The sequence below is a fragment of the Microtus ochrogaster genome, unplaced genomic scaffold (genome assembly GCF_000317375.1).
Source record: "Microtus ochrogaster isolate Prairie Vole_2 unplaced genomic scaffold, MicOch1.0 UNK1, whole genome shotgun sequence".
Lineage (NCBI taxonomy): Eukaryota > Metazoa > Chordata > Mammalia > Rodentia > Cricetidae > Microtus > Microtus ochrogaster.
This window is the reverse complement of record NW_004949099.1, coordinates 990,125-1,010,351: the sequence shown is the minus strand read 5'-3', so window position 1 is coordinate 1,010,351 and position 20,227 is coordinate 990,125. Positions and strand designations below refer to the sequence as shown.

Below are 20,227 nucleotides of genomic sequence, written 5' to 3'. Positions count from 1 at the left end.
AAAAACCAAAAAAAAAAAAAAAAAAAAAATTAACTCACTAAAAAGTTTCAACCTTTCCCTTTTCCATCTCCCTCTCGAAGAGGCAGCTTCCGTCTCTCCCTCCTTCACTCCCTCCTTCTATCCCTCCCTCTCTCCTTCCCTTCCCTAACCCATTAATTAATATCCAACCCCCCCCCCCCAAAAAAAAGAAGAAAGTTCCAACCATCACCCTTAGTCTTAAATAAATAATGAGCACATGAGCTGATGCAGGAGGGGAGGTTTCTAAAGGGAGGAGAAATGTTTCAGGCTGAAACAGAGACATGAAAACCCACAGAGGGCCAGATATGGTGACTCACACTTTTAATCCCAATACTTAGAGGCAGACATAAAACTCTGCATTCAAGGCCAGCCTGGTCTTTCTTCATAGAGAGTTCTAAGACAATCAGGACACACAGAGAGACTCTGTCTCAAAGAAACAAATGAAAAACACCGAGGAGGGAGAGTAAGTGTGGAGTGTGTTGGGGTTCTGCTCTCTCCCAAGCTCCACACTCCACCTGCCACAGCAGCCTCTTCACACCAGGCCCTCTGTAACAAATGTGTTCTGGCACAAACCTTCTCCTTCTTTTGCCCTCAATTTTCATTAACATCATGCCTTCAGTCAAGTTAATAATTTCAGTCATTTTCCAGTCTTTACAGAATCCAAACACAGCATTTCAGCACTTTGCAGTAATGCTACTCCAAGACAGCCCTGATCTATCCCCATTACCATGAATCTCAACCCCAGCTCTCACCTGGACTCTCCCAGAAGCCCAGCATCTGGATACAAACATTCCCACAGTCAGGCTAGTCAGGGAACAACCCAAAACTTTCTATACCCTAACTCTTGGGTACCCTTTTCCTCGCTCTCAAACCACTTAGCACCTATTTTACTAATCACAAAGTAATAATTACTTTAAACATACCAATCTCCTCTGTTTTATAACAAATTCCTCAAAGGCAAACACAATGCTTTGTAACTTCCCAAATATGTTTAAATTTGGGGCTTAGGAGATAGCTCAGAGGGTGAAGTGTTTTCTGCGAAAGCATAAGGACCTGAGTTCTAACTCCCAGAGCCCATGTAAAAGTTGGATGCAGCTGCACTTGGTCTCCATTCTCCTTGATCCCTCTCTTACAGCCTTTCTCTGTAGCACTCAAATCCCATGCCCACTTCTTCCCTACCAAACCAGGTCCTGACTGAACAAAATTATACTTCTGTCTTTTCAATTCACAGCAGTTTGATTCAACTGTTTGTAATGAATCCTTCCTGTGTGTTACGTCACTAGCTGCACAGAACACTGGAGATGCAAAGACTAGGCCTACAACCTGGTTCCTCAGGGTCTGGTTCACTGAATACATGTAGGGAACTTCTTGAATAAATGAGTGAATGAATAAGCCTGGGAACTTTGAAAATACTTTAGGCTCAGTGATCTACAACAGATATGCATCACCCACGGCCCTGACTTTGCTAAGTGACATTAGAGGCCACACTACCTGATCATACATCAAATGCTTGCTCAGTGTACTGGTTAGTTTTTGTCAATTTGATACAAACTTAAATATTTCAGGAAAAAGGGAATCTCAATAATTGAGGATCTTCCTCCAACACACTGTCCTGTGAGCATGTCTATGGGGCATCTTCTTGATTAATGATTGCTGTGGTCCACTGTGGCCAGTCCCTTCTCTGGGCAATGCCATCGCTAAGTGGTGACACACCCAAGCAGGTGGTCCTGGGTAGTATAAGAAAGCAAACAGCTGAGCAGGCATGGGGAGTGAGTCAGTAAGCAGCTTTCCTCCACGGTCCCTGCAACTCCAGCCAGAGGTCCTGCTCTGACTTCCTTCTATAATCAACTATAATGAAAATGTGCACAAATAAACCCTCCCCTCCCCAAATTGGCTTTTGATCAGTGCTTTATCACAGCAACAGAGACCAAACTAAGACACTCAGTCACTACCACATATTCAAGTAATTCTCTAAATACCAAGGATACAAGAGTAAGGAAAATTGACAAAAGTCAGTTTTGGATCTTTAATGCAAACAGGGAGACAGGCAATAAAATGCACATATACATTTAGGTACAGATTGGACTGTGACATGATGTGTATGGGAAGGTAGTGAGACTATGTCCAGAAGTTCAAAGGGCAAACCAGTTTAGATCAGATGATATGTGAATAGAATTGTCAAGAGGCGTTAGCTGGATGAAGTCTAGCCGAGGCAGAGGGCAGCGAAGGCAGAAGCACACCTGGCATATTCAAGAACTACTGAAGGACTGAAGCAGGTGGATATTAGAACACAACCTCAGAGAGACACAAAGTTGTGATGCAAGCAGGAAGTATGCAAGGCTTTCTGCGGCACAGGAAGAAATCTGTCTTGGTTACTGATAACATTTTAATTTCCTACAATTATCTAATGACTCATCTCTAACTCTGAAAAGTGGCCAAAGGGATAAAATAATTTGTCAAACACAGATAAGGACTACAGCAAACTACTAGGACACAAACCTTAACAGACATGGGAATATTTCAAAACCTTCTAGATTACTCTTACACTAAACCAACTCATTTACTCACTTCTAACTCAGTAATTTTTTAATGACTCAAAAAAAAAAAAAGGTTTTTACCTTAAATCAAGAGTGACAGAGTCTGGCATAGGAGCATATGCAATTACTCTCAGCACGCAGGAGGCAGAGGCAGGAAGATCTCTGGAGTCAAGCCTAATCTACAAACTGAGTTCCAGGCCAGTTCCTACATAGTGAGGATCTGTCTCCAAACAAAACAGAACAAAGTGAGTAATGCAGGAGGAACTGTGTCACCACCCAGTTAAGCAGGCAGTGGCTGAACATTACAGATTATCCTTGACCACTCTGCTTGCTGTGACTGTCACATGCTTCACAGAAACGGGGGAAGAGACTCATACTCTCACCAGGAGTAGTGGTTTAAGAGAATTACCTCAGAGGACATTTAGGTAAGATGGCAATAGGAGACTGACTTCTGCCCATAGTTACTTTGAGGCTTGTAAGTTTTTGTTTTGTTTTTGGTTTTTTTGAGACAATGTGTCATGAATCCCAGGCTGGAATTGAACTATGGATTCTCCTGCCTCCAAAGTGCTGGGATTATAGGCATAGACCATCCTAGGTGAAGTTTCTTTTTAAAGTAAACAAAGGAAACACAAAATAGAACAAACCTGTATTTAGCTGAAAACCAGAAAATATGCTAGCCCACCTGCCTATAACTTTGAGGAAAGTCTTACATATGGTTAAAATGGAGCAGGACCAAGGAAGCCCAATAGACTCTCAAAGGAGAAGCAATGTACTCTGGCAATAAATGCAGGTGGCCCAGCAGAATGTGAAGGAGGGTTAGGACAGCAGATATCATATTGTTCCAATAGGACCAAAGTCCACACCACAGGACCTTCCTCAGAGCTATGAGTGGATATTATCCCACCCAATAACCTGTCCAGACCAGCTGGTAGAATTGTCTTTGAAGGGCTGAGTCCTGGCATGGGCAGTTCAATATAAATACCACCAAACTAAAGTTTCCCTTATCCCTTGACTTAAGTATAAATTAGTCAGAGTCACAGCTGTCTGTGTGAATTTAGGCATGGAGCTTCACATATGCTGAGGAAAGAGGACCGCCATGTGTTTGAAGCCAGCCATGTAGGTTACTGAGTGAGATTGTCTATTTTAAAAAAGGTGATACTAAACTAGGAAAGGCTAAATCTGAAATTAAAACCCTGAATGATGACTTAAACAGCAAAGACAGCAAACTGAGGACTACAATCAAAGTGGTGAAACTGAACTTAATTCCTCCAGAACTAGAGAGGTATCAGAAAATAACAATGAAGTGGGAACTGATTTTAGTAGTTGTGGTGTTTGGATGAGAATGGCACCCTATAGGCTCACATATTACAATACTTGAGTCTCTAGTTGAAAGAACTGTTTAGGAAGGGTAAAGAGGTGTGGCCTTGTTGGCAGTTGTCACTGGAGTTGGGCTTTGAGGTTTCAAGAGCCCATGCCAAGTCTAATCTTACTCTGTCAGCTTTCAACTTTCAGATAAGACACAAGCTCTCAGCTACTGCTCCAGAGCCATGACTGCTGCTGCCATGCTCCCAACCATGATGGTCATGAACTCACCCTCTGAAACTGTAAGCAAGCCCTCAATTAAATGTTTTCTTTAATTAAGTTGTCTTGGTCATGGTGTCTCCTCACAGCAAGAGAACAGTAAGACTAAAGGGAACAAATGAAAAAGTTAGGTTCAAAAACAAAAACCTGTTTGTTAGTAAATAAATATTAAAAATTTCTTTCAAGGGAAAGGAACCAGAAACAATAGCTAAGTAGCTTACCCATGGAAACAACAGTATATACAGAAGCCAATGTTCAGCATTCTATAACCAGAGTCTAATCAGATCTTCTGTGATTATAGATGTGAAGAAGTTGACATAAACATGAAAGAGATAACAGGAAACCAATAAAGAGCACCAGGCTGGAAAGATGGCAGAACAGTTAAGAGAACTGGCTGTTCTTGCAGAAGACCCATGTTCAATTCCCAGCACCCACATGGCAGTTCACAACCATCTGTAACTCTAGTTCCCAGGGGAGCTGATAACCTCTTCTGGCCTCTGTGGGCACAAAATGTGCATATTCTTTGCATATAAAATAAAAATAAATAAATCTTAAAAAAGAAACAATGCCTACTTTCTAGTCTTTTTTTATTTGTGGGACATAATTATTGCAGGAAGTACAAAAATGCACATAAAATATAAAAATTATCTATTGGATAGAATAAATAGCTAACAAATTCATCAATCTGTTACAAACTACAAAATTAACACACAAAAATCGAGTCATAGCCAGCTGTAGGGTTGCACACCTGTGAATAAGACAAGCAATTTCAAGGTGGAGGATACTCTGGTATACATGGCCAAGTCAATGCCAGCCTGAGTTAGACTCAGACCTTGTCTAAAAAAAGAAAAAGCTAGCCGGGCGATGGTGGCGCACGCCTTTAATCCCAGCACTTGGGAGGCAGAGGCAGGCGGATCTCTGTGAGTTCGAGACCAACCTGGTCTACAAGAGCTAGTTCCAGGACAGGCTCCAAAACCACAGAGAAACCCTGTCTCGAAAAACCAAAAAAAAAAGATAAAAAACAGCAAGCATTGGCAGGCAGGGATGCAGAATAACTGGAGAGCCTGTGCACTGCTGATAGGAACATAAAATGATGCAGCTGCTATGGAACATGATTTGCCAATTCCTCAAATACTGAGCACAGAATTGCCATATGATCCAGCATTTCCCAGCTGGTTATATAACCAAGGCAACTGAAAGGGTTTGGGCAAAGTATTCACTCATCCACTCTCACAAGCAGCATCATTCACACTAGCCCAGTGATAACCACAGACTATGCACCTGTCCACAGCTGACTGGGCAGAAAACCTGCTACCTACAGAATACTATTTGGCATTTAAAAAAGAAGGAAGCTGGCTGGTGGTGGCACACCCCTTTAATCTCAGCACTAGGGAGGCAGAGGCAGGTGGATTTCTGTGAGTTCGAGGCCAGCCTGGGCTACAGAGAAAGTTCCAGGACAGGCTACAAAGCTACAGAGAAACCCTGCCTCAAAAAAGAAACAAACAAACAAACAAAAACAAAAAACAAAAAAAAATTCTTATAGCTCAATAAAACAATTTTTAAAAAAGGAAGGAAATGCAGATGCAAGCTACAACATGAACAAACCTTAAAAGTGGTATGCTAAATGAAAATGTGCCACAAAAGGCACTTACAGGAGGTACTAAAGTATTCAAGTTCCTAGAGACAAAAGTAGCATAGTAGCTGCCATGGACAGGGAATAAAGGTTTCAGAGCTTCGGCTGCAGATAATTGGAAACAGTCTGGAAACCTGTAGTGGTCAATGGGGACCAAAATCAGGTCATGAGACTTGGTACAAAGCACCTTTACCTATTGAGCCACCTTGCTAGAGCCACGGTGCCACATTATTTGTTTAAAAGCTTGTCACTGTGGCGCACGCCTTTAATCCCAGCACTTGGGAGGCAGAGGCAGGCGGATCTCTGTGAGTTCGAGACCAGCCTGGTCTACAAGAGCTAGTTCCAGAACAGGCTCCAAAACCACAGAGAAACCCTGTCTCGAAAAACCAAAAAAAAAAAGAAAAAAATAAAATAAAATAAAATAAAAGCTTGTCACTTAGGATGGGCAACCCATCACCTACTGACAGACAACAATGTGGTCTCAATAAGTTTGTTAACCTCTCAGAAGTCAGATAACAACAAGAACTACCCTCATATGGATATTGGGATAAAAAGGATGACTCCAATCAAGGAACATAGCACAAAAGCACTACCAGTCAGCTATTAGTAGGGAAATGACTATAGGGATAACATAGTAGACTCCACACATTTTACCAGCAAAGGACCACAAATTAATTTAAAATCAAACATGCAATGAATTCGAGGTGTTTCTGGCATCACTCATCCATGTTACATCATGCACTTTATACTTCACACATTTCCACTACATAATGTCAACACAAGTTAATTGAAACATCTTTTCTGCTTTTATGGTAACATAATGGCTTGATTACAGAAAACAATGACTTTTACTATTGTCCCATTGTCATTCCTCAAATTGTATCAAATTAGTATAGCTATGGCTTATATTGTTAGAATATTTGATTTCTAAAATTGCTCTTTGAAGGGCTGAAAAGATGACTTAGTGGTTAAGAATACTTGCTGTTCTTGCAAAGGACCTGAGTTTAGTTCCCACACAGGGAGTGACACTATTAGGGAAATGTAGCCTTGCTGAAGGTGATATGGCTTTGTTGGAGGAAGTGTGCCACTAGGAGTGGGTTTTGAAGTCTCAGATTCTCAAGTCAGACTAGTAGCTTGGTCTGTTCCTGCTACCTGCAGATCCAGATGTAGAACTCTCAGCTTCTTCTATAGTACTATGTCTGCCTGCATGTTACCATGCTTTCCACCATCATGACAATGGACTGACTGGACCTCCGAATTCAATGCTTTCCTTTAAAAGAGTTGCTGTAGTCATGGGGTTTCTTCACAGCAACAGAACTCTAAGACAATATATTTCCCCCATTTTGTAGTATGTGCTTGCTTATGAAAAGTGTATTCACAGCATTGACAATTGTAAAATCAAAGTACCAATCACTGTTTAAAATGCTGAAGATATTCCAAACATTTGTAACTTCATTTCCAGGTGATCTTACACACTCTTCTGACCTCCAAGGACACCAGGCACAAATGTGGTACACAGACATACAAGCAGGCAAAACACCCATACACATAAACAAGAAAATTAATTTTTCCCTGGGTTTTTAATTAGGAAGCCCTATGCTGGGAGCATTGTGCCAGAGAGAATACAGAAGCCCCAGGCCCTTTCCATCTTTGCATCATGTACCTTTCTTTGGATGTTCATTTATATCTTTTATTAAAAACCAGTAAATTCAAATAAAGTGCTTTCCTGCATATTATAACAAGCTATTCTGCCAAATTGCTGGACATGAGGAAGGAATTATGGAAACCCCTAACTTACAGCCTGGTAGTAATGAAGCAGTGAAAGTGAGGGGACTTGCAAGTGGTATGAGGTGGGGAGCCTCCTGGATCTGAAGCTCATAACAGATACAGTCCAGATGAAAGGAAATTGTAGGATACATCCAATCAGCAACCAGAGCTGGAGAACTGGTTGCTGCTGGCAAGGAAAATCACCCCAAACATGTATTAGAAATTCTGTAAGCACTATCATTGGTAAAATTAGCTCAGAGGGGAAATAACAAAGAATTTCCTTAACAAATATTAAAAATGATCAAAATGAATGCTTTTGTTTCATTTACCGTCCTTAATGAATGGGGAAGAGAAAAATATCAAAAGAATGCAAAACACTGGAAAAAAACATGGACTCCATATTTACAAGCAAGGACAGGAGAAACAGGGTAGTGAAAGGTTCATAAAAGGAAGTGAGCAGAGGAGTGACAGGGCATGGATCCCATAGTAATGTGGGACCTGGAAAACTATCACTAATATGGGTCACTACTGTCCTTCCCCTTCCCTGTGGAGTTGGCATTTCAAGCTGAGAGACTCCAAAAAGGTGCCAGGATAATGCAGATGGCCCAGATGAACAGGGCTCACTCACGCCACTCTCCATGGCACTTCATCTCCTTCATCACTGTAATGAGTTGAATACAGTGGTCCTCCTAAAGATATGGCCATGTCCTAGCCCAAGACACCTACAAATGTGAACTCATTTGGAAAAGGTATCTTTTAAAGTATAATTAAGAATCTGTATTGGGAGTACTTTTATGTCAAACTGACACAAGCTAGAGTCATTTGGGAAGAGGAACCTTAATTGAGAAATACATCCATAAGACTAGCATATTGGAGGCAAATCTGTCAAGTATTTCCTTGATTAATGATTGACGTGAGCAGGCCCAGCCCATTGTGGGTGGTACCAACCCTGGGCAGATGGTCCAGAGTTGTATAAACAGCGGGTTGAGCAAGTCATGAGGAACAAGCCAGTAAGCAGCACTCCTTCATGGTCTCTGCTTCAGTTCTCTCCAGGTTCCCGCCTTGAGTTCCTGCCCTGACTTCTTTCAACAGTAAACTGTGATGCTGAACTTAAGATGAAATAAACCATTTCCTCCCTAATCTGCTTTTGATCATTTTTTTCAAAGCAATAAAAAGTTAACTAAGGCAGGTTCAAGATGAGATTATGGGAGCAAACCTTTCACCTAATAAATATCCTGACAAGGGACACCCAGAAAAAAATACAAAGAGAAGAGTAACTGAGGCAGAGATTGGAGTGACACCAACCGAAGGAACTCATGAGTCAACCAGGAGCAGGGAAAGGACCAGTCCTCTAGAGCCTTTGAGAGTACAGCCCTGTCAACACCTTGACTTTATATTCTGGCTTCCAGAGTAATGAGAAAACAAAACTTTAGTTGTCACTGTAGCTCGAAGAAACAAACAGGACCCGACCACAAACAAAAGCACTCCTTCCTCACATGCCATCAAAACTTACTTACTTGTTGCTGGACATGGTGGCGCATGCCTTTAATCCCAGCACTTGAGGCAGAGGCAGGCAGATCTCTGTGAGTTCCAGGTCAGCCTGGTCTACAGAGTGAGTTCCAGGCCAGTTAGGACTACATAGTAAGACCTTGTCTCAAGTAAGCAAACTTCCTCCAGGGAAATCTTCACTTACCCTATCTTCTAAGGAAACTTCATGCTCGCTGGCTGATTGCTTTGTGTGTAGACACTGACCTCAGCAGAGCCTACCTCTCAAGGACTCAGAGAAGACCCCAAAGACCAAACACTTCAGTTCTTCTGGATACCCACCCCTCACACAGAAGCTCCGAGTCTTGCAGAAAACATGAAAACTGGGGGTTGCGGGGCCAGGGTGTGTTAATTTTCCTTCCATTATCTCATCTATATAAGTAAAGATAAAGAAATAGACAATGGAAGGTCTTTTAAGAATCAATCAGGAAGTTTCCATGGGAACCTAAAACAGGGTTTCTAGTGGACCACATACCTGGCAGGAATAAAAGCAAGCACATGGCCTACTTTCCCCCCTGAGTCGTTTGTTATTCTCTTTCTCTTTCACTCTCCTCTTCCCCTCTTCCTTTTAAACTCCAGATTTGTTCTTATATGAAGAGAACTATATTAACCCACAAGGAAAGTAAATAACATCAAATTGTGAGGACTGGCCATGCATTCTGCAAACACCTTTGACTCTAACTCTGAGGGATCCAACACCCTTTCTGGTTTACACACAAAGATACATATACATACAAGCATAAACACAACAAGTAACTAAAATAATCTTTTTCAATTGAAAATGGTAATAGTGTTGTATATCTCAATCAAAGCACTTTCAAGGTAAAGACAGGAAGATTATTAGTTCAAGGGCAGCCTGGGCTACATGACAGTTCAAGAACTGAAATTAAATAGGTAAGCAAAAGATACCACTACATATTTAGTAGCATGTTATTATCAAAAAACAACAAAGTTTCTAGAACTGGGTCAAGGCAGTAGCTGCAAACTGTTAACATACTAAACACCACTCAACTATTGGCTTTAAGAGTTTTCCCTTGATTTTCTTTTCTTTTGGGGGAATGGGGGTTGAAGGATGAGGCAGGATCTTGCTATGTAGCCGTACTAGTCTCAAATTCAAGATCTAGTGTCTCCACCCTAAAATGCTAAGGTTACATGAGTCATGGCCCAGCTTTGCCTTTTTCTTTCTTTCTGAGACAGGGTTTCATTCAGCTGGGCCGCCCTTAATTAATGACCCTCCTTCCTCCATCTTGCCAAATATTGGAATTACAGGTACAGGTACATGCTATCTACTATGCCCAGCTTCAATTTTTAAGAGTCATAAACTCAATTTTGCCATGAAATCCACATACCCATGAAATTCAAAGTACGTTTTGCATATGCAATCATTTCACTAACAATTTAAGTAACACTAGAGCAGGGCTGGTGGGGCCCAGAGCCAAGCATGGACAGCTTCCTTTGAGTAACAGACTCCCTTGTGGGGGCTGACCTGGGTACCACAGGATGTTGAGAAGTGGCTCTGGCCCATGCTCATTTTATGTTGGCAACACACACTCTATCACCCCCACACACATACATACACCACCCCCAGTTTGTGACTACAAAAACATCTCCACATATTGCCAAATATCCCTGGGGTCAAAACAGCCCCCTTATTTAGAACTTCTGTTCTAAAAAGAAAAAGGGTTCCTAGTAATTACTAAGAATTTCTTCTTTTTCAATCCCTTGTCAATCTGTCAGCATGAGTCACTGCTTCCTGCCCACCCTATGGGCCACAAATGACCCATCTGTGTGAACCTCTGGCACCTAGTTACAAATGTCCTTTCTTCTAATCCCAAGCTCCCCCAAACCACACACAAGTGCCCTGAATATTGTGCTTCCTGCTTCCTCTTCCTGGCAGTCACAGATGGCCCAACACACTCACTCTGTCCCCAGAGAATGGTGCCATGGCCCTGTCAGCACTTATGAAATAGAAAACATGTCTTTAGGGTACAAATCAAACCTATTCGTTCCACAAATGAACCAAAGATTCCCTGTATTTAGGCCTCCATCCCCCAACTCAATAACAAACTCCAGAATCATCACCCCAAACAAGCCGTAGGGTTAAAACGACACACTGAAAGTTCCTTGGAGATGAACCTCAATTTGAAAGGAAGTTCATTACTTCTAACTTTGGGGAACACAGTCATCTTAGGACTACTGTCTTCACCATTAACCTTTTAGAAAGCACCAAACACTTAAAAGAAGAAATGGATTCTACTCCATTTGAATCTAGCTTTGTGACCTTTGACACAGTTTCCTCCCTCATGTGATTTCGGCTGTTTGAAAACTGAGTTTAATGTATTAATTCAATGTTTACTTTGCAGGTAGCTACTTACTTAGTGAAAGCATAGAAAAAAGATGAACACAGGGGGGCTGGAGAGATGGCTCAGTGGTTAAGAGCATTGCCTGTTCTTCCAAAGGTCCTGAGTTCAATTCCCAGCAACCACATGGTGGCTCACAACCATCTGTAATGAGGTCTGGTGCCCTCTTCTGGCTTGCAGGCATACACACAAACAGAACATTGTATACATAATAAATAAATAAATAAATAAATAAATAAATAAATAAATAAATAATTAAAAAAAAGACGAACACAGCTTGAAAGCAAAGAGATTAAGTAAACTGGTAAAATAAACACTAAAGAGGTGTGCACTGAGAACTCACGAGTGTGAGGAAGTAAAACCACGGGAAGCAACTACTCTGACACATATGTCAGCAGGTGACCCTTCAGCATCCTCCACTGTACATGTCTGGAGTGAAGATAAGAAAATACAGCTGTTCTTCCACGTCCAATCATCGCACATTCTCAAGATTCACCAGCATGGATAGAGAATATTGTGGACCAGGAAACTGCCTGTACTGAACATGTACATGCTATGTTCTAACAGAGAGGATTTGATGGACAGGACAGGCAGAATGGCACATACCTATCCAACACTTAGGAGGCTGGAGCAAGAGGATTTTAAATGAATTTAAGGCCAATTTGACCTACAATTGTCAGACTTGTCTCAAAAAAGAAAAAGTCTATGAGAGAATGTGCTTAATTATATAGAAATATGTAAACACTATGCCATTTTTTTCCAGACTTCTGCATGAGTAGATTTGTGTTCACAGGGTCCGAGGGGTGACTACATTAAGGAAGGGAATTGGAAGAGGCAGCCTTTAACGGAGACATCTGTGCTAGCCATTTTGGTTCATGAACTAGAAAGACCAGGAAGGATAACATCTCTAGATCAAAAACTGAGGCTTTTGTTTTTTGATGTTGTTGCTTGTTTTGTTTTGTTTTATTTGCCAATGCTAAACCTTTCCTTTCATCTAAAGACCATAGAAAGGCAATTGAGGAATGTGTTCCTCCCTCAGTCAGCAGCTCCTGAGGTAAAGGCTTCCACAAGTGAGACAGGCTAACTCAAAGCTACTGCTGGTCTGAGCACTAGGCCTAGGAAGGTGAAGGTGAATAGAAACTTCCAGCAATAAAGCATATACACACACACAAAGTAGCATATTAAAAAAAAAAAACAAGTGCTAAAGAGGTGTCCACAGGATCTACGCAAAATCTTTTGGGGGTGTGGGTTGGAGGGTGTGTGTGTACATGGTCTCTTGGATCTCCCATTGGGCCTGGAATTCATCAACTTGACTAGACTGACTGACAGTGGTGGTTTGAATAAGAATGGCCCCTGGATTTGAATGCTTGGTCACCAGAGGGTGGCACTATTAAGAGGTGTGGCCATGTTGGAGTATGTCACTGGGGGTGGGCTCAGCCCAGGTCCAGTGGATCACTTGCTCTTTCTTATGCCCGCTGACCCAGATGTAGAACTCTCAGCTACCTCTCCAGCAGTACCACGTCTGCCTGTGTGAAGCCATGTTTCCCGCCATGATAATAATGTACCTCTTCACAGTATAGAACAATGACGAAGACACCACCTATAATCTCAGCATCACTGTAACTAAGGCAGAGGAGATTTTTTTGAGGCCAGTCTATCTCAAAAAAGGAAAGGAGGTTGCAGAGATAGCAAAGTACTTACAAGACAATCTGGGTTTGACCCTCAAAACCTACTTTTAAAAGTCAGGCACAGTGGCATACTTGTGACCCCAGAACTGGAGAGGGAGAAACAGGCAGATTCCTGAGCCTTGCTGAACAGCTTAGCCTCATCAGCAAGTTCTGTTTCCAAACTAAAGGGTTCAGCACGGTAGGGCATGGCACGACTTTAACCCTTACATTCAGGAGGCAAACGTAGGAGGATTTCTGTTAACCTGAGGCCAGCTTGGTCTACATGGAAAATTCTAGCCCAGCCCGGGTGGCACAGTGAGACCCTGTCTCAAAACATACCAAAACAAATAAAGAAGGTAAATGGCGGAAGTGCACAGAGCACAGCCTCGTAGAGTGGTTACTCTGCTTGCTCTTCTGAATTGTTTCTTTACCTCTTTCTATCTCTTCTCCACCCTTTGGGCTCCCCCTATATTTTAGACTACCTTACCGTTTCTCTGAAGCTTCTCTCCCCACGTGTCTGCCCTCCAAGCCAGTGTACTTTTCCCCTTTTCTCCTCCATTTTCTTCCTCTAGGCAACAGCTGAGGTTTTACAACTTGTCTACAAAGTGCTTTTTTTTTCTTTCTTTCCCTGCCTCTGCCTCCCGAGTGCTGGGATTAAAGGCATGCTTTTTTTTCTTTTAAATTTTTAATAAAACTGTCCGTGCTTCAAAAAAGAAAACCAAGTGGATGGATGGCTCCCAAAGACCAACACTCAATGCTGACCTGACTTATATGTGTGCATCTGGGCATGCACACATACATATTTGCACACATGAACATACATACAAAGATAAGGAGGAAAGAAACAAAGGAAGGGGGAGGGAGGGGGAGAGGGAGGGAGGGAGAGAGGGAGGGAGGGAGAGAGGAAAAGCCAGACCTGGCCTGTTATCCCAGCACTGGAGAAACAGGAATGGAAGGATCAGGGGTTCAAAGCCAAGCTTGGCTACACAGTCCAAGACTACCCTGCGTTACATGAGATTCTGTCTCAAAAGGGGGTTGGTAGAGATGAAAACGACCACCTCTTCCTTTCTCAAGGAAACCTTATTCTATCAGAAACTGCCGTCATCTTCATTTGCGTATACCAACTCATTTTCCCACCTCTCTCCTGGTGCCCTCCCACTGACCCACAAATATGATCAAGTATCTCCCAATCTCAAGTATTGTGTAATCTTCCTCTTTTCCCTGTCCAGTACTCCTGTTCACTGCCCTCTCTATTCATGATTGCATTTCCATCACTCTGAAACAGACTTGGAAAGACCAATTCCATGTCTGCCCAATCCTGAGGACTTGTCCTGTGTGTGTTCCAAACACGGGCAGTATATCTTAACTCACTACCAGCCACTGCTCTTCCTCCCACCTCTCTATTCTGTCCTTCTGGGGTATCTTCTGATAAACTTTAATTATTTGGGTTTTTTTGTTTTGTTTTGGAGTAGGGCGTCAAGACAGGATTTCTCAGTGTAGCTATGGAGCCTGTTCTGAAACTCACTCTGTAGACCAGGCTGGCCTCAAACTCACAGAGACCCACCTCCTTCTGCCTCCTGAGAGCTGGGATTAAAGGTGTGTGCCACTACTGCCCAGCTAATTGTTTGGTTTTTCAAGACAATTTCTCTGTCACCCTGGCTGTCCTGGTGCTTGCCCTTGTTCTATAGATCAGGCAGACCTCAAGCTCAAGAGATCCACCTGCCTCTGCCTCCCAGGGCCGGAATTAAAGGTGTGCACCACCAATGCCAGCTTCCTGCTAAACTTTAAATGCTGTTCCACTTAGATTTCATGCTTGGCTCACTGCTCTTCTGACTCTTGACTAGTTGGTATTTTCAAACTGCATCTCATGGAGAGCTTCAGACAAATCAATCCCATGATGTTTAACATCCCTAAACTTTTTCTCTAAAACTGATTTACTCAAAGCCCTTAGCCCACTTTAATGAAATAAAAAGTCATTAGGCTTGGCGTATCACACCTTTAAACCCTGCATCACGGAGGTAGAAATGGGTAGATTCCTAAATTTGAGGACAGCCTGGTATACATAGTGAGTTTCAAGCCAGTCAAAGCTACATAGTAAGACCTTCCTGTGTTCTGCTAAGGATGAAGCCTGATGCTAGAAACATAATATTCCGGTCCATGCTGGGATGTTCTGAATTCAGGTCTACAGTAGGATGGGATGGTAAGAGTAAAGACAATTTTAACAGGTATCAAAAGTAATAAGAAAAAAAGTCAGTCCAACTGAGCAGTAAGTCAGCTTGAAGAACAACAAGCTACAGTTGAAGCTGGGTGTGCTGGGGCATGGCACTCAGGAGAACTGTGATTCAGACTGATGTGGACTACGAGACCCTGTTTCAAAAAAAAAAAAAATAGGGGGCTGGAGAGATGGCTCAGAAGTTAAGAGCACTGGCTGCTCTTCCAGAGGTCCTGAGTTCAATTCCCAGCACCCATACGGTAGCTCACAATCATCTGTAATAGGATCTGGCGCCCTCTTCTGGCCTGCAAGTATGCATGCAGAGCACTCATACATAAAATATAAATTTAAAAAAAGATGGAACTACCACCAAAAACAACAACAAAACAAAGAAAGAAAAAAGCTCTTCAGCTTCAGGCCTCAAGGCTCACGGTGGTCTGAAACAGGCAATAAAACAAGCAGAGACCCCAAATGTGCCATAAACTGATCACAGCTGCAAGGCCGCCGTCTTTTCCCTTCCCTATAGGTCACCTCGGCAATGTCGCCTGAATCAACTAGAGAGCTGGAACGGCTCTCCTCTCTGAATCCAATCAAGTCCTGAGTTAGGACTCCAAAATGTTCTCATGGATACGCCTCTCTGCTCCTGTTAGTGCTCTTGCCACTCAGCCCACAACAACAGCTTTCTGAATGTGTTCCCATCACACAGCTCCTTCAGACCACTGCTCAACCACACCACTGCCTCAGAAAAACTCAGATGGCTTCCAGTGTTCTCAGAAACATTCTCCATGCCAGAGATCTCGGGAAACAAGGCCCTGCCTTTCCTTGGGCTTTCCCAACTGTTACCCTCGTAAGGGAAAAAAAAAAAAAAAAAGACAAGTTTGACTGTGTGAAAAGTTAAAGTATCAAGAAAAGCATACCATTAGCAAAATGTAAATAACAAAATAGAAAAAACTACCTGTCATGCATCCAACCAAGGATTAATAACTTACACATGAAAATAATTTCTACCTATCAGTAAGGAAAAAACATCCTAACAAGAATGTAAACAAGGGATCATATTTTTGGAGGGGAAAAGAAAGAAAATACATCTAGTCTTCTAAACAGGGAGACAAGTGTCCACACAGGTTAGCCTTCCTGGAGAAAAAGTAGTAGTTTGTACTAAAAACTAAAAGATGCCCATATTTGGAGGCATCCATTTAATATTCAGAAAATTGTTCTAAGGAGGTAACAGAGCAAATGTTCAAAGCCTTAAAAAATAAATTTCTTGTTGCAAGGAGGGGGCCGCTTGTTCTTCCCAGCTGCCCAGCTAGCTTACACCCGAAAAAATCACACAGAAACTGTATTCATTAAAACACTGCTTGGCCCATTAGCTTTAGCTTCTTATTAGCTAATTCTTACATCTTAATTTAACCCATTTCTATTAATCTGTATATCAGCACAAGGTCATGGCCTATCAGCAAAGTTCTGACATGTCTGACTCTGGGGGCAGCTCCATAGCATCTCTTGACTCCGCCCTTTTTCTTCCCAGCATTCAGTCCATCTTCCCCACTTACCTAAGTCCTGCCCTATCAACAGGCAAAAGCAGTTTCTTTATTCATTAACTAAGAAAAGCAACACACAGACAGAAGAACCTCCCACAATTCCTGGTCCCAGTCATTACGTCATTAAGACAATTGCTGCCAAGATCAGAGTTCAATCCCAATGACCCAGAGAAAGGTAGAGGAGGGAAAAGGAAAGAGCCAAGTCTCTCAAGTTACACTATGAACTCCACATGTGCTGTGGTATGTACACACAAGCACATATGCACAAACGATAAATAAATAACAAAAATTGAGAAAAAATCCCAACAGAAGTGGAGGTACATACCTATATAATTAATCCTAGTACTCTGAAAAGTAGAGCAGAATAGTGAGTTCAAGGCCTGCCTGTTACTACACAGCCAAGACTCTAAGAAATAATAATGATAAAAGCTAAAGAAAAGTCCTACAGCTGTTTAATAGTAACTATAAAATAATCTAAATGTCTAAGAATAGTAAATCAGTTAAGTAAATTGCAGTTCAACAAACAACAGGCTCAGATGACCCTGATGCCCAGGGTGTATACCAAACAGCAATCTATAGGAACATGACTAACAGTTCCTATCTTTGCCTGATTATATAGTTACTCATTCTACTATTATTAAGGAATAATTTATACACCAAAAGAAAATTTTAAGACTTCTTGGTTGCTTTCTTCCATATCAACGAAAAATTTGTTTGTTTTTTGAAACAAGGGCTTGAGTGAACCTTAAGTTCATGACCCTTCTGTCTTGGCCACCCATGCATGGAGTGCAGGGGAGCACCACCAAGCTTAGTCAGCAGAAGACTGCATTTGAAACTAAAATTCACTTGGTTGGTTCAAGTCTTCCAAACACCAAATACCACTTGAAAGTCCCTAGATGAGACAGTACACCAGACACCACACTCTGAATGATAGTGAGGAGTAGCTGGGGCTACTGCTCAGTGGGAGAGTCCACATTTAAATGCAAATCCATGGTCTGAACCCCCGCTACTCAAGAAAAGAGAGGGGCAGGGAGACAATAACGAAAACAACATTGTCACAGTACCTACAACACTGCTTTACATCAATGCATGAAGAGTCTGTAAGGGCAGGTTTCAAGAGAGGGAGAGAAAGGCATCAAGTCAAACGAAAATAGAAATACCAGGGTAAAGCTCCAAGTACTGACACTCAGCTTGTCCACGCCCATGTACCTTCCTCTGCACAAGTTCTTTAATCACAAGCCAGACCCTCAAACCACCACCAAGTCTCTCTTTTGTAGCTCAGAATTCGAACAAGCTTACTTGTCCATAGCACACTAAAAGCAGTGAGGTGGAAGAGTGCTCTTAATTGAGAAAGGCACACAGACAACATCAAGAAGTAATAGTTTAGAGTCTCAAAAGAACCAAACCAGAAAACACTATAAACTTCAAAAAGAAGAGCAATGCAGAAGCATTTAGCTCAGGAGCACACTCTTACATCCGGTAAGCACCCATCTCCTATCTACAGCAGAGCAGCGTTCAAGTAACAGTGTACTTGAGGATAAAAAGACCTGGCCAGGTGTTAGAGCTGGGCACTAACTCCGCCCTCATACAGCCTGCACTACATGCACATGAATGTGGAGTCAGAATGCAGGCCTTCCTGAAGCACAGGGCACAGTTATTGCCAGACAGGCTCAGGAAAAAAGCACTCCCACCCCCAACATGCTCCCTCTGTTCCACATACTCTAGAGACAGGAATGCATGACCTACTTCACAAAAACCCTGTCTACATACTAAAATGCCAGAAAGTGATAAACACAAGAACCAGGAAAACTTGACCCTAATGACACACACAATTAGAAAGTAAAATGTAGCTGGGCAGTAGTGGCATACACCTTTAATCTCAGCATCAGGGAGACAGAAGTAGGCGGATCTCTGTGAGTTCAAGGCCAGCCTGGTCTAGTTCCAGGACAGGCTCCAAAGCTACAGAGAAACCCTGTCTCAGAAAAACTTAAGAAAAAAAAATTAAAAAAGCCAGGCAGTGGTGGTGCACACCTTTAATCCCAGCACTAGGGAGGCAGAGGCAGGCGGATCTCTGTGAGTTAGTTCCAGTATAGGCACCAAAACTACAGAGAAACCTTGTCTTGAAAAAAAAGAAAAGAAAAAGAAAAACCAAAAAAAAAAAGGGAAAGGAAAAAAAGAAAAATGAATCATTAAAAATAAAATATGTGCAAATTTTAACTCAACACAAATTACAAACTAGCCTCTAGAAAGGTTACAAGTATATGCATATCATCCTATTTATAAAGCTGAATGTTTCCTTCTCTTTTCCCTCCCTTCCCTCCTTTCTGATTAATATACTCAAATTCCTTCAAATTACAAAATAATCCACTGTTATTAATAAATAACAAGCCAATAACAGCAATAAAAAACCTCACTTGGCATCTGAATTCCTCCCATACAGTCATCACGTCATTGCCCCCGGGACTCTCTCCACACTTTCAGTTCAACAGCTTTGACACTCTCTCAGTCCACATCCCGGGAATACACAGCATCCTGATCCAGATCTCATCTGTCCTTCCCTCTTCCACTTTTATCTGGCATTAACTCTCATACCTCGCCCTCTCTGGATCCCTTCTTACTCTTTGCTCATCTGTGGCTCCCTTCACATGCTTACCCATTCATGGGGCTGCTTTTCCCTGAGCTTGCAGATGTACCAGGAACTACAACAGGCAAAGAGACACAGCAATAAACAAGCCAGATTCCTGCTTCAGGCAGCTGAAATTCCAGTGGGAGGAGATAAATAAAAAGCAGAACATTAGCTGATATAGAGGCAAAACAAGCCTCAGCTGGTATGTGTTCGGGAAGGCCATTCTGAGGTGACACTGCAGTGGGTTGAGTGACAGGAACCAGCCAGGGGAAGATCAGAAGAGTGTCCCATGCAAAGGGCCAGTCAGGCCTGTGACTGAAGAGGAAACAATACAATATGCTCAAAAAAGAAAAAGAAGAGTAGGACATGGAGGCGCACACCTTTGATCCTGGGGCTCAGGATGCAGAGGTAGGTGGGTCTCTGTGAATTTGAGGTCAGCTTGCTCTACATAGAAAATCCCAAGCTAGCCAATACTACCCAGTGACACCTTGTTTCAAAAAAACAAAACAAAAAGAGGGATGAATTAATGATGAATCAGTATGACTGCCAAGCACACTGGTTAACCTGGGTGTGGGAATGTATACCAGCAACCCAGTACTTAGCTGAGGCAGAAGGACTGAGTTTGAAGCTAGCCTGATCTAGAAAAACTAGATAGATAGATAGATAGATAGATAGATAGATAGATAGATAGATAGATAGATAGATAGATAGATAGATAGATGATAGATAGATGATAGATA

The 20,227-nt window shown here is 42.1% G+C and overlaps 1 protein-coding gene across 4 annotated transcripts in view; it reads right to left on the bottom strand.

Annotated features, from left to right (window-relative positions):
- Aak1 (AP2 associated kinase 1) overlaps positions 1-20,227 on the bottom strand; it is a 172,302-nt gene that overhangs the window by 136,020 nt on the left and 16,055 nt on the right. The window lies entirely within an intron of this gene.